Source organism: Humulus lupulus, chromosome 1 (genome assembly GCF_963169125.1).
Source record: "Humulus lupulus chromosome 1, drHumLupu1.1, whole genome shotgun sequence".
Taxonomy (NCBI): Eukaryota; Viridiplantae; Streptophyta; class Magnoliopsida; order Rosales; family Cannabaceae; genus Humulus; species Humulus lupulus.
In genome coordinates this window covers 298287116-298302401 of record NC_084793.1, presented here as the reverse complement: position 1 = coordinate 298302401, position 15286 = coordinate 298287116, and positions in this window count along the sequence as shown.

Sequence of the window (15286 nt, the reverse complement as noted above, 5' to 3'; positions counted from 1 at the left end):
CAGGTAATGGGAAAAAACACAAATTCTAAAAAGGTATAAACCCTTGAATAAATAACTACTTCTACAACCAAATCTAATTTGTTCACATACTCTTTCATTTCTTTTTCAAAGAAGAGCTAAAACATAAAGTTAGATATTCATTGGGTGTCACATCACTCCATCATCTTTTGATTTTCCGGTGTGATGTCATATCATGTGTTTTGCTGTAATCCTTGAACTGTATAATATTTTCAACCAAGGTGTCAACGGAAAGTCACGCATCACCTTGTGTGGAACTTTTTTTTCCTTTCGTCATTTCAGAAGTAATCCATCTATTACTTCCGCATACTGGGCATGTCTCTTTACATGCATGCTCATTGTAAAATAAGCAACAATCATACTGACACACATGAATGGACTCGTATCCCAACCCTAATTTTTTCAATCTCTTTTTCACCTCGTAGTACGATCTGGGAATTTTGTTTTCCTTAGGAAAGGCAAGCTTTAACAACTTCAGCAATTCATCAAATATATTGTTAGACACCTTCCCTATAACTTTTAGATGCAATAACTTTGCTAAAAAGTTCAGGGATCGATGAAATCCAATCACAGTCAAGATACAACTCCGCTTCAATCTCCTCAAATAACTCGGCATAATACTGACTCTCACCAGGATCCCTTTTCTACTTCCTCAGTTGTCGGTAAAAAGAAGTCTTCCACAACGTTAATCATCCCATCGTCTTCATTCTCATCAACCACCTCATAAACAATAATTTCTTCCACCTCACCATGAAAAGTCCATTTATCATAAGCTTGATGAAAACCCCTATCGAATACGTGTGCCCTAACAACATTCAAATATTCAAATCTATTATTATTGCATCTCACACATGGGCACCTAATTCTTCCATTAGAATCTTTATGTTCTGATGTCATCCTCAAAAAAAGCTTGTAGACCATTCCAATATTCTTGACAATCACGATTTCTCAATGTTGTCTAAGTCTTGTCAATCGTCATCTAAAGTGTTATAAGAGAGTATAAGAAAGGGAAGAAAAAGACAACTGTCCTAATCTTATCATTTTAAAAAGTTTTATTATTTTAAATGTTTTATGATGTCTTATGAGAAGTTTTATGATCTCTTATTACTTAATTAATTATTCTAAAATTAAATTATTTTTTTATTTATAATTACCAAAGTGGGGACTCATTGACTCATGAAACATGTTCTATTTTTCTATTTGTTCTATTTTTGTGAAACATGTTCAATGCAAGAGACAAAAAAAAGTGGGGACTCATTGACTCGTGACATGGTAGCACTAATTGGAAATATGTTTCATAGACAAGCAGCCAAAGCAATAAAATGAACATGTCTGCCCAGGAATGACCTTGTCTGCCCAGGCATGGCCTTGTCCGACCAGGCATGACCTTGGCCGACCAGGTCATGACCATGTCCGACCAAATAAGTGCATGTCTGCCCAGTCAAGTGCATGTCTGCCCAGCTAAGTGCATGTCTACCCAGCTAAGTGCATGTCTGCCCAAATAAGTGCATGTCTGCCCAGTTGAGTGCATGTCTGCCCAGTCAAGTGCATGACTGCCCAGTGAAGGTGTGGTCGATCAGCTTGAATGAGATATGATTCGACTGGATAGGGCAGGACTACGTCAAGATTCCTAGAAACGGCTTCAACAAGAATCGGTCTTAGCATACACGGGAATCTCTCAACTTATCCCCCGAATATTGTGTATTGTTACATTTTGAATATTAGTGTAATTTAAATATAATGAGAATAATAATATATCCTGATTATGGGGATATCATCTGTGCGATCCTAAGCCTATAAATACAAGGCTTATGGAATCATAAAGAGGACTTTTGGAATTTTGAACTTTTGATCTGAATTTTCTAGAGAGAGAGAGTACTTGTATTTGAGAGAATTCTTGTATTATTGTAATCTACACTGAAGAAACTCAGTTGACTCAGGTTCATCTGATCTTGAGTGTACGTATATAATCACAACTCTAAGTGGATTAGGCTATTACCATCACATTGGGGCTGAACCACTATAAAATCGTCTGTGTCGTTTATTTTCTCTTGAAGGTTTTATCGTTTTTGACGTTCACACGTCGTTGGCCAAAAACACGGTCAACATTTTGGTGCTTTCATTGAGAGCCTGAAGAGAAAGACAGACGGTCCCTGAAGTATTATGGCGCCTAAGAACACCAATGCGGCCTCCAAGAAGATAGGCTCCTTTAAAGAGCCTGCCAGATCAGAAGGTCCTAGCCTTCAAGATCGTGAAACTGAGCCTAGAGTCGTGCTCGAGGACGTAACCCCAGAGGTTGAAGAGCTCTAGGAAGCCATGAGCGCCTTCCAAGAGGAGATGGCACAGTTCAATGCCAGATAGGAGGCGTTCGCTAAAGAAATGGCTAGGCAGAATGCCGCATTCGAGCAGCAAAGACGGGAAATGGACGCTAGGAGTGAGGAGATCCGGCGACAGCAAGAGGAGGCTGATAGGCGACATCGCGAGGCTGCACTTGCTCTGGAGGCAGCTACGCAGCTGACCCGGGCCAATGCCCAAGCTGCACCTGGATTGGCAGCCACCCCAGGAGCAAGGACCACAGAAGCTGGTCGTAAGAACACTGATAGACCCCACTATCGCGGACCAAGCAGGGGTGGTAGTAACCCACCTGGTCTTGAGGAAGATGGAGTCCAGTCGGACACTGCCTCAACTCAAAGGGGGAACTCCAGAACCCCCTCAAGGAGCCACCGATCAGAGACTTCCAGGTCAGGAAGTCATAAGTCAGGTAGCAAGAAAACACCTCCTGAGCAGGAGCACAATAGAGCTCCTCGAGGTAAAGAAACTTCCCACTTCAAAGATGGGCATAGGCGTGATGAATCTGACAGTCATCACACTGACCAGTCGAAGGAGAAGAATAATGGCAACCATCGAGGAGGAAAAGATCGCCCAGCTCAGACAGGAAGGCCACCACTGCATCCCAACCAACGCAGTGGCAAGGAGCATGGTCCACCCAGCAAACCTTCCAAGAAGACTCGGAGTACAGTATTCGATCGATTGGGAAAGCGCACCACTTAGAAGGATCTGAGAGACGCCATTGTTGATAGGAGAAGGACCATCCCGGTCGAAGGGCAAGAGCCAATCTGACCTACTAGTTGAGTAGAAATACTCGATGATGGTCTGCCGGATAGGAGCGCCCGACCAGGCGATCCCGAAAATGAGTCCCAAGCAGTGGCACCAGTCATACAAGCCCAACTTGATGCTCTGACAGCAGCAGTTCAGAGTCTGTCAAAATGACCCTCTGCGATTGATCCAGTAGACCACAGGAGTGGCAGCCTTTCTATGATCGAATTAGAGCAACCCAACCACCAGCGAAATACAAAGCATCGGTACTGCTAGTTTATATAGAAAAGGCAGACCCGATAAGGCATGTGGGGAAATTCGAAGATCAGATGGAGCTGCTCGGGGTGAGTGATGACTATCGGTGCAGAGTCTTCCCCACCACATTGTCCGACACTGCCCAGGAGTGGTATTGGAAGTTTAAGCCTAACTCCACCACTTCTTGGGAAAGTTTTAGAAAGGAGTTTTGCAGGCATTTTAGTGCTGCTCGGACCCCTCCTGTTTACACCAATCACTTGGCAGATATTAAGCAAGGAAAGGATGAGTCTCTCAAGAACTACATACAAAGGTTCATGAGAGAAGCTAACCAAGCTACTACAGTTGGAGATGAAGGGAAGATGGTAGCAATTTCTTCCGGCATTATCTATCGGATTCCTTTGTGGGAAAGCATTCATCACAATCCAATTTCAACATTACAACAATTTTTGGACCGGGCGGACAAATACATGAAGTTGGATGATGCGATTGAGAAGGGAGAGAAGGGCCTGAACAACCTGAGCGGATCGACTGATCCTCCTAAGAATGGTGGAAATGATCAAAATGGTGGTAAGAAACGTGGGAATAACGTGTCTAACCGCCACAATGAGAAGAAGGCTAAGTCAGGACCAAACGACAAGCCAACTAAGTATGAACCTCGATTCACCAACTACACCACTCTTTCGGCGAGCCGAGCGGAGATCTATTTAGCAAGTCATCAAGAGGTCCCCTACCGGAAACCCCAACCTATCAAGAAGGAGATGAGTAAGAGAGATATGAACAAGTTCTGTCGCTTCCATGGAGACTATGGTCACGACACGAATGAGTGCAATCATCTCAAAGATGAGATAGAGTTTCTCCTCCGGTCGGGGAAACTGAAGAAGTATCGAGCAGAGAAGATCGAGGGTGAGGGAAGTAACAACAATCTTGGGTTCAAGCGGCAACGATCCCCACCTTTGCAACCTGAGCCCGTGGACTTCACACTAGATACCATATGTGGAGGCCCACATCTTGTTGGAGATAGCAATAAGGCAAGGGAGAGGTATGCTCGTACCCTTTGTCATGAGTTGGATGCAGCATCAACCTCTGAAGTTATGGCAGTGGAGGAGCGACCACTGAAGAACCCACGATATGAAAGTGAGTCCCTTACTTTCACTGAAGATGATGCTTGACACATGAGATATCCTCACAATGACCCTCTTGTTGTGATAGTCCAAATTGCGAATATGAAGGTGAAGAGATGTCTGGTCGACACAGGAAGTTCCGTGAATATTATTTATAAGTCATCCTTTGAGAGGATGAAGCTGTCTATCAATGACTTGAAGCCGTGCTCTCAAGTCATTTATGGGTTCACTGGAGAAGGATTGTCACTAGCTGGAACGATCAAGTTGCCAGTCACGATGGGGGAGGCTCCCAAACATGAGACAGTGATGACCGAGTTTTTGATTGTCGACTGCCCGTCCGCCTACAATGTGGTTGACCACTACTCACAAACTTACATGAAGCAGTTTCAATCTGGCACCTTTCCATGAAGTTCCTGACCAGTGCAGGCATAGGCTGCATCTAAGGAGACCAGAGAGAGGCTAAGGAGTGCTATAATGCCTCGGTAGCTAAAGCGAGGAAGGGAGCCAAGGAGAGCAACATGATTGTGTGTGCTGAGAAAGAGGAGGTAGACGAGATGGATGTTGACCTAAGTTTTGCAGTTGTAACTGATCAGGAAGAGATGTTAGAGGAGTTTGGCCAAGAAAGCACTCTTGGTTTGAAAGAACAAAAAGCCCCATCCGGTGATGAAGTCACCAAATAGGGTGTTGCCCAAAGCGAGGGAAGGGACTTTGATCCTCGCTTTGGGGATTATGAAAGTGATGTGGGACCATCCGAGGAGTTAGAGGAGGTCCCAATAGATGAGAATGATCCGACCAGAGGGGTCAAAATTGGAAAAAAGTTGAAAGCAGAGGTGAGAGCACATCTGCTAGAATTTTTACGAAGGAATCAAGATGTCTTCGCCTGATCTCACAAGGATATGGTGGGTATCTCACCAACTGTGATCATCCATGTGCTCAATGTGTATGAAATCTATCGAGCAAAGGCTCTTAAGGAGGAGGTAGAGCGGCTAAAGGAGAATGGGTTTATAAGGGAAGCGTATTACCCTGCCTGGGTTTCAAACCCAGTGTTAGTGCCTAAACCCAATGGAAAATGGAGGACTTTTACTGACCTGAACAATGCATGCCCAAAGGACTGCTTTCCTTTGCCGAGAATAGACCAGCTGGTGGATGCAACCTCTGGTCATGAAACATTTTCCTTCATGGACGTGTATTCGAGGTATAACCAGATCAGTATGCATCCTTCTGATGAAGAACATACCAGCTTCAGAACAGACATAGGGCTATACTGCTACAGGGTCATGCCCTTTGGATTGAAGAATGCAAGAGCTACCTACCAGCATTTGGTAAATGGTATGTTAAGTGACTTAATCGGGAAAAGCATGGAGGTGTACGTAGACGATATGTTGGTGAAATCAAAGGAAGCTAAAGGACATGTGCGAGACTTGGAGGAGTGCTTTGCAATACTGAGAAAGTACAGCATGAAGTTAAACCCCCTCAAGTGCTCATTTGGAGTGGGTTCTGGAAAATTTCTTGGGTTTATTGTGAACTCCCGAGGAATAGAGGAAAATCCAGAAAAGATAAAGACTCTCGCAGAAATGAAGTCTCAGGCCAGAATTAAGGATGTCCAAAGCTTGACTGGGCGGATTGCAGCTCTAAGCAGGTTCATCTCTAAATCAACGGACAAATGTGTCCCGTTTTTTAACCTGCTCAGAGGGAGCAAGAAATTTGAGTGGACGGTAGAATATGAACAAGATTTCTAGGCCATAAAGGAACATTTGGCCCAACCTCCTGTTCTTTCAAAGTCAGTTGATGGAGAAGACCTCTTTTTGTACCTAGCAGTCACGGAGCACGCTGTTAGTGCCGCCTTAGTACAAGAAGAGAATAAAGTGCAGCACCCAGTGTACTATGTTAGCAAGCGATTGATAGGAGCAGAATCCCGGTATCCCATGATCGAGAAGGTGGCTTATTGCTTGGTACTTGCATCACGAAAATTGCGGCCATACTTCCAGGCACACCCCATTAAAGTCCTTACCGACCAGCCCCTACGTCAAGTCTTGCAAAAGTTGGAGTCATCTGATTGGCTACTTAAATGGGCAATTGAGTTGGGCCAATTCAAAATCAAGTACCAACCGAGATCTGCTATTAAGGGTCAGGCTTTGGCAGATTTCATTGCTGAATGTACTGGGATCGTTGATGTTCCCGACCAGCAAGAGCGTGTCCCTGAGCAGAAAGAGGAACTTCCTACTTGGCAACTTTTTGTTGATGGGTCAACGAATGAGCATCATTCAGGAGCTGGGATTATATTGGTGACACCAGAGAAGCACCGAATTCATTGTGCACTAAGGTTTGGATTCAATGCATCTAATAATGAGGCGGAGTATGAAGTGCTCCTAGCAAGCTTGCGCTTGGCTAGAGATGTGCGTGCCCGGTCGGTGGAAGTGAACAGCGATTCCCAATTGGTGGTTTACCAAGTCTTGGGGGAATATCAGGCAAGGGGCCTACGCATGGTGGCATACTTAAATAAGACCAAGGATCTGCTAGCACAATTCGAGGAGTACACCATCAAGTTGGTACCATGGGAGCAGAACTCTAACGCAAATGCTCTAGCAAAGCTGGCTAGTGCAAAAGATGCCGAAACTCTGAACATAGTACCGGTGGAATACTTGGCGGAGCCGAGCATTAATGAACAAGAAGCCATGCCTATCACAATAGCTGACACTTGGATGACACCCATCATTGCTTGCCTTGAGCAAGGAACCCTCCCAGACAATTGTAATGAAGCAAAGAAGGTTATGAGGCAAGCTGCTAGGTACATTATGATGGATGGGGTGTTGTATAGAAGAGGGTACTCTTTGCCTCTACTCAGGTGCATAACACCCGACCAGTCAAAAACTTTATTAGTCGAAGTGCACGAGGGGTTCTGTGGAGATCATGCTGGGGGGCAGAGTCTATCTAAAAAGATTTTGCGGCAAGGATTTTTCTGGCCTACAATGAACGAGGATTCTATGGCGTATGTAAAGAACTGTGATAAGTGCCAGAGATTTTCTAAAGTGCCCAAGGCGCCTCCGAATGTCTTAAAGCAGATGCAGAGCCCATGGCCTTTTGCAGTGTGGGGCATTGATCTTATCGCGAAATTTCCCAAAGGAAAAGAAGGAGTGCAGTTTGCAGTGGTTACAGTGGATTATTTCACTAAGTAGACTGAGGCCGAACCACTAGCCACGATCACCTCAACGAAAGTGTTGAACTTTGTGGTTAAGAATATAATATGTCGCTACGGTCTGCCCAAGAAGATAGTGCTGATAATGACACCCAATTCGACAGTGACATATTTACTGACTTCTGCACTCGGCATGGCATCACAAAGAGTTTCTCCTCGGTTGCCCATCCACAAGCCAATGGGCAGGTTGAAGCCGTAAACAAAACTCTGAAGGACACCTTAAAAAAGCGTCTGGAGCGAGCTAAGGGTGCTTGGGCGGCAGAATTTTCAGAAGTCCTTTGGTCATACAGGACTACTGCCCGGACAGCAACTGGTCATACCCCTTTCTCCTTGGCGTATGGGTATGAAGCCATGTTACCTGTGGAAGTAGACCCACAATCTCATCGAAGGACCATGTACAACCAGGAGGAAATTCACCAATTGCTAGCTGAATCTTTGGATTCCCTCGAGGAGAGACGAGAAAAGGCAAGCTTGAGAGTTGCAGCTCATCAGCAAAAAGTGGCGCGCAATTTCAATTCCAAAGTCCGAGATCGAAAGTTCCAGGTCGAAGATTTGGTCCTCAGAAAGGTGTTCATCAGAGACCCGGCGGCTGGAGTATTAGGACCAAACTGGGAGGGACCGTATCAAATTGAGCAAGTCTTGCCACCCGGCACTTACAAGCTTGCTCGGTTAAATGGAGAGTTGATCAGGAACTACTGGAATGGCGAGCACTTGAGGAAATATTATCAATGAATACTGCTTACAGAGTAGTAGCTTTGTATCAAGTGCTTAACTTGTTATTTAAGTTTGTTTGTGAATTGGCTATTTACTAACTAGTCATGTTATTTTGAACAATGTTATTTTGTTTGAGACTCGTTATTAGACACGTTTTGTCATTTATTTTTTACAAGTAATAAAAGAGATCACGCGCAGCGTGGTCGAATCTTGCTACAAATTTTGCATATGTGTTGATTATTCTTGCTTGGCAGTGTTCAACTGTCATTTCAATTTAAACAAAAAAAGTCTTCAAAAAATAAATATACATATATCGGGCAGTATTCAACTGGTCGGTATCCATCAGATGAATGACCAACGTTTAAATAGTTGCATGTTTTTGCAGTGGTTAACTGCTGAAATATGTTTGTATATTCTATGTGTTTCACGAGTAGTAACTGCTTGGACAAATTCGGTCAAGTAGCAAGTGATCAAGGATTTTTCAACCCCCAATCACTTAGGGGGCACATGGGGTATACTGGCGTGCACTTCAACACTAGCAATAAGAGCACGAGCAAAGATATCTGTTTTTAGGCTGACTTGTAAATTTTTGAAGTCCAAAAATGCCATTAAGCTAACTTGTTTGACAAAGCTTAAGTAACTTGGAATTTTTAAAATTTTAAGTTAGAAGCAGATATTCGTGTGACAATAAACGTTATGCTCATAAAATATTAGAGCAATAAGAGCGTGATAAAGTATACTTAGTATGGACTTATGAAATGTTTAGAATTTCTAAGTTAGAAAACTAAGTACTCATGTGAAAATAAAGGGCATACAGAGTGACTTTACTATTCACAATAAACTTGTAATGTTTTAAGTGTAAAAAGACTTAAATGTTTCAAGTTAGCAAAAAAAGAAAAGTAAAGAGCAAATGCCAAACAGCTCGATCATACGATCAAGAGTATATAACAAAACACAAAACAAAGTATGATAGAAGGCTGGTAGGACAACAACTTGTCTGGTCGGGCAGAAGCTTCTCTGGTAGGATAAGGGATCACTGGTCGGCTCTAGTAGTTTGATCAACCCCCTCCTCGGCATCAACTGTTCCTTCTGGTCGGAATGATAGTGTAACGCCCTGGATAACCAAGACCGTTACACTGTATGTTTAAAATAGTGCAAGACTTGCTAACCAAGTCATTTAAACAAAGTGTGTATTCAATGTCATCAACAGATTAGGAATAAAAGATTTTGGTCACAAACAGGATATTTTCATTAAAAATTACAGTTTAACACGTGGAAACTCAAAACAGGGTTTAAACGTCTTAGGTACCACAAATTCCAAGAGTTACAAATTATTCAAGCCACTCTAATGGCAAAATATACATTTTAGGTTTCCGTCCATGTACAATTCCTCGACTGTGGCAGCCGAGCAGCTGACAATGTACACCTCACCCCCAGAGCTCTCCAACTCATGGTTAACTCAGCCTACCCTAGCCTTTACCTACACCACGTAGCACCCGTGAGCCGAGGCCCAGCAAGAAAGCATGATAACATAGCAAGATCAACATCATTTATCAAATATCCCACAATGCACAACCAGGAATCCAGCATTTCATAGCATTTATCCAATCGGTGATAACACACAATAGATTAACAGTTTGTCATCCAGACAGCCAACAAATCATGTTCATAGCACAATATTCACGATCATAATCAACAGTTTATCACATCCATCAAATAATATTCAGGGTCAGCGGCCTTAGTCGCACCCTCTATTTAACACACTGTCTTCGGCTCTCTTGGGCCGCCCCCAGTGTAATATTCACTGACTCCGGCCAGCTTAACCGAGCTCAGTGATAAATAAGCTGCCTCAGCTACCAGTGGCCGAGCCACGTCCTGTGCGCAAATATTGATTCCGACACTCTTAGGCCGGTTATCGCATGTCCCATGGCATAATAATACCACCTCATGACATGATATACAAATGTAGGGAGATCTTAGTCCCATCGTGTCCACATGGTTAATCACATTCACATAACAATGCATACAAACATAAGGAACACTTAGTCCCAACCTAGCCACATAATCAGGTGCAGCTTTCTTACCTTTCAATTCGCTAGCTTTGATCACTTGACTCCTTGAGCACGACCCCTCTCGAGCCCTAGCGCTCACCTAAACACAATCATAGGTCAAAGTCATCACCAAACCTCAAGTCCAAAACCTAGCCTCGGGACCAAACCCGAGCCCCCGGGAAGTCCTAGTTCCACCAAACAAGGTGGTGGAACCAAACCCCAAACCCTTGGTCAAAAACCCTTGCCAATAACCCTAAAATCCCTTTCTGGAAACAGGGCAGCGCTACAGCGCTCTTAGGAGGGCGCTACAGCGCTACAAGCAGAACCAAATTCCCCCAGAAAGCTTGGCCTAGCGCTACAGCGCCCAAAGGCTAGCGCTGTAGCGCTAGTCACAGACAGGCAATACCCCAGTTTTCCCTCCTGCGATTTTCTCGAACCAAACTTAACCAAAACTTCTCCAAACCTTCACCAAACTCAAAAAAAAGTTTATTAGCACACTCCACTCATCCCAAGCATCCCAAATACTCAAAACCCAAGCACATGCATCCCTAATCTCAAAATTCACCATAGCCATTTCTAGACTTCAAAACTCACCAGAAATCAATCAAAACATCAAAGTTAAAAGCTTAGAACTTGTACCTCTGATGGAAATTCGACCTCAAGTTGCCTCTAGACTTCCTTAGCCTGCTCTTCCTCAACTCTTGGCTCCAACTTCCCTAGAATTCCCCATCAACTCAGCTTAGATACCTTAGTTAAAAACCAAAACCAGAACTGAAGAAACTTCAAGGTCTTACCTCAAGTAGATGGCCTATCCTTGCTAAACCCTTGCCAAATCTTCAAGCTTAGCTCAGAAACCTTATGGCTTAATTGACCTAGCTCTCCTCTGAATTTTTCTCCGAGAAGAATGAAGAGAAATGGTGAGAAAAACCACAAACCGACTATAGGAAAAGTACTCTATTTTCCCCACCTTTCTTTTCCTTTCTTTTTCCTTCTCTTCAGACTTCTGTTACATTCTACCACCTCCACTAACATAAAGCCTCAATAGTATCTATCTTTAAAAATCCAATTGACCAAAATGCCCTCCCTATTAATTTTAAACCCTTTAGTCCACTTGGGGGCATTTTAGTCATTTCACCCCAATTCCTGCTAACTCCTCGAGTGTCTCTAATATTTACTGCTTACTACCCAATACCTAATTAATTACCAATAATATTCCTCGATATCAGAATAGACTCCAGTATACTCACTAAATTCCCATTTATACCCCCAGGCTCACCCTGAGCCGGGTATAAATCCCCGCCATGACTTTTCGCTAATTTGCTCACTAGGATCGTCTCGAGTCACAGATCACACACATATATATATATCCACATAATAATGTGGTCTCAACATTAGCTTACCAATATATACACAAGTACGCAATTACGCTCTCAATGAGCCAAATTACCAAAATACCCTCCCGACAGAGTATATAACCCCATGCATGCTTTTATCATCATATAATAATATGACCCACATAATCATGCATATAATCATATAATGGCACAATAAATCAATCATGGCCCTCCCGGCCTCCTAATCAAGGTCCTAAACCTTATTAGGAAATTTGGGTCGTTACAACTATCCCCTCCTTACAGAAATTTTGTCCTCGAAATTTTATCTGAACTGCCCGGAATATAAATTCCGTACAACTGATTCCAGTTACCCCGATCATTCCTCGACCCTACCATTTCTGGAGCGTTATCTTACCCCAAGGTAATATCCTGTTCCTCAAAACCTTAGTCTTTCTATCTCATAACTGAGCTGATCACTCCACATGGAATAACTCCATCTTTAACTGCAGATTCCTATCAGTCAACACATGAGTTTCTCCAACCCATGTCCTCGACATGGAGTACAGAATACACTGCGTACGGCCAACATTGTCCAAAACTGTGATCAACTTAAAAGCTTCCTCAATGATCCTTTCCTGGATCTAAACAGTTTTAATACTCTGGGGTTCAACTAGCTCTTCACCCCTTTATCTCTGGTGATATCCTAAGGAAGATACCATCTTCCACTTGGAACTCCATACTCCCGTTTCCCAATTCAATAAAGCTTTTCCATTTACTTTGAAAAGTGAGTTCCATGCTCTAATCTTTTAATAATCTCAATGATCCCCTGACTACCCTAGGATCCAGATACAACATCCTACTTATCTCATTCCAACGAATGGATGATATGCGGACCTTTTATATTCCATCTTAACAAGTGTTCTTCCAATAACTGGACAACTCCCTTTCTCTTTGATTTACCATCAGTTTGAAAATAATAAAACTCATCAGATTCTGATTATCTATTCATCATCCTCCTTAATCCTCCCAAGACCTGAGGGTAAAATAAAGTCCTCATTCAATGGCGTTAACCCCAAATTCCATGGAGGCTTACTATCCATCTTGCTTAGAGTTCTGAATACCAGTCAGCTGTATAAATTATCCCTACTGATAAAAGCATGTTCTCCTCAGACGCTGGTCCATAATAACCCAACCGTCTTGGCAGCCTCTCTGCGATACCTATCACGATATTTCCTTATTTCCATTATAACATACTCAAAGGCTGCGATGCCTATCATGATCTGCTATCAGGTTAAGAATTTTGTTCCTCACTCATTATATTCCTCTCCACTTAAGCCACCAATACAAAACTTTCAAGTTATGGTACCTTTTTCTTGATGTCTGGATGAAAAGACCAAGAGAGTAATATGAGTTCATCCAGAATTTCCCTGTAATTTCAGTGCCCATCAGAGTCCAGATTTGATCCTTATATCACGATAAACTTATACATAACACTGTACAATCCTTAGCTAACTCAATTAAGACTTTCCTTTAATTCCTTTCGTTTGGGATTTCCTTAACTGTCGTTCTTGTTCCTTTATAAGTTAATAATTCCGAGTATCCACTGGCCATTAAGCCTACTAGAAACTCCGCTCTAGTTCTAGTCGGATCCTTTAACCAACATCATGCATAGACCATCACTTCCTCCTAACTTGAAGTGTCATAACAACTTAGCAATATATTCTAGTTTGTAAAAAGACGCAGAACTTGGCTCAGATATATGCACCACCGCGCCTGGCCAAGGAAACTCCTACCTCCAAGGCATTCTTTAACCTTGACAAAGTTCCAATCAAAATACATCATTATGTCGTCAATCAAGACAATCACAAGTCCAATTCAGATAATCTTTGAATACTCTTTTCATCTATTTCACACAAAAAAACAGTTCGGCATTGACCAAACCCTCAACACATAACCCAGCATCCCCAGTGCCCTTATCCAATATAATAGCAACCTCCTGCCTATCCTCCTCCCTGATCTCCAGCTGGTAATAACTAGATCAAAGATCCCTAACTATACCTGATCCCTAGCTGGTAATAACCAAATCAAAGACCCTTAACTATTCATGATCTCTAGCTGGTAATAACCAGATCAAAGATCGTTCCTGAAGAATATCATCCTACTCAACAATTGAGACCTTAATTCTCACCACCTTGTTAACACCGTTCAATACAGCGTCTTAGATCTAATTCCATCACTGACACCAATCCTATCACCATTCCATCTCTTTATGCAGACGTACTCCTTGACAAATTTATTGGATACCTATCTGGAATCCCACAAACTAATCCAGTCTGTCTTGTCCCACTGATACAACTCAAGTAGTGTTCATCATACTAGCTAAGGTTCTAATCTTTCCCCTGCAATAGATTTCCCACTCCAGGTACATATGCTAACTGTTAGGTTCATTTTAGGTTTGTTTTAGAGATTTTTTTATGTTATGTTTTTAGTTATTTAGGATTATTTAGCGCAGATTTATGCTTGTTTTCTTCTTGTTTCAGGCTTTAATGGTCAAATACATAATATGAAGTGAAATGAGAAGAAACATGTTAAATATGATAAATAAGATGGATTTCGTGTTGATTGTGGAGTTTCAAGACATTATGTGTGGAAAATACTACATTGAAGATGCTCAACACACGTCATTTATGCTCTATAACGCAAGTCTGAGACTTCAAGCCGCATTTTGACCATGATTTATTCACTTTCTGGAAACACTTCTAGAAATATAAGTTGTATATATTTCTCTTATCTTTCCATATCTTTTTGAATCATTCAATTCGAAGTTATATCGAAGGAGTTATGATCAAAATACGATGAGTTGACGCTACAGGCTGTTCGAACCGAGTTTTGTTCTATTCTGACTTTAGCGCTACAGCGCCATAATAAGAGCGCTACAGCGCTAGTGCACCAGATTTTGAGGCATTTTTCCACTGTTAATAGCGCTATAGCGCTCCAGAAGTAGCGCTACAACGCTAGTGACGCGATTTTCACATTTTTGACCACTTATTGAATGGCAATTTGGTCCTTTCACTCAAAACTTTGTAAGGATATTTTAGAAACATAATGTGGTGACTGGAAGGGGGCTAGAGAGGCAGACAATGGCTGAGAGTGGAGAACGGGATTGGAGGATCCATTCTTGTGTTTTTCATCATCTATCTTCAATTTTTATGTTTGTAATTGAATTCTATGATTGCTAGAATGAATATTATAGGCTAATTTCTCCTTTAGGGCTATTATGTGAATCTTTTGGAAACCCTTTTTATGGATTAATGCAGAATTCATGTTCTTCTTCATCTCTTTCAATTCCTTACAATCTGTGTTACTTGTGCAATTATTGATTGATCACCTCTAATTGTTATTTCATGAATCAAATTGAAATCTGAAAAGTGAAATTTGAAATGCTTTGATTGTTTTGATGCAAATTCAATTTAGAACGAAAGTATCTAAATTGTTTGCCTA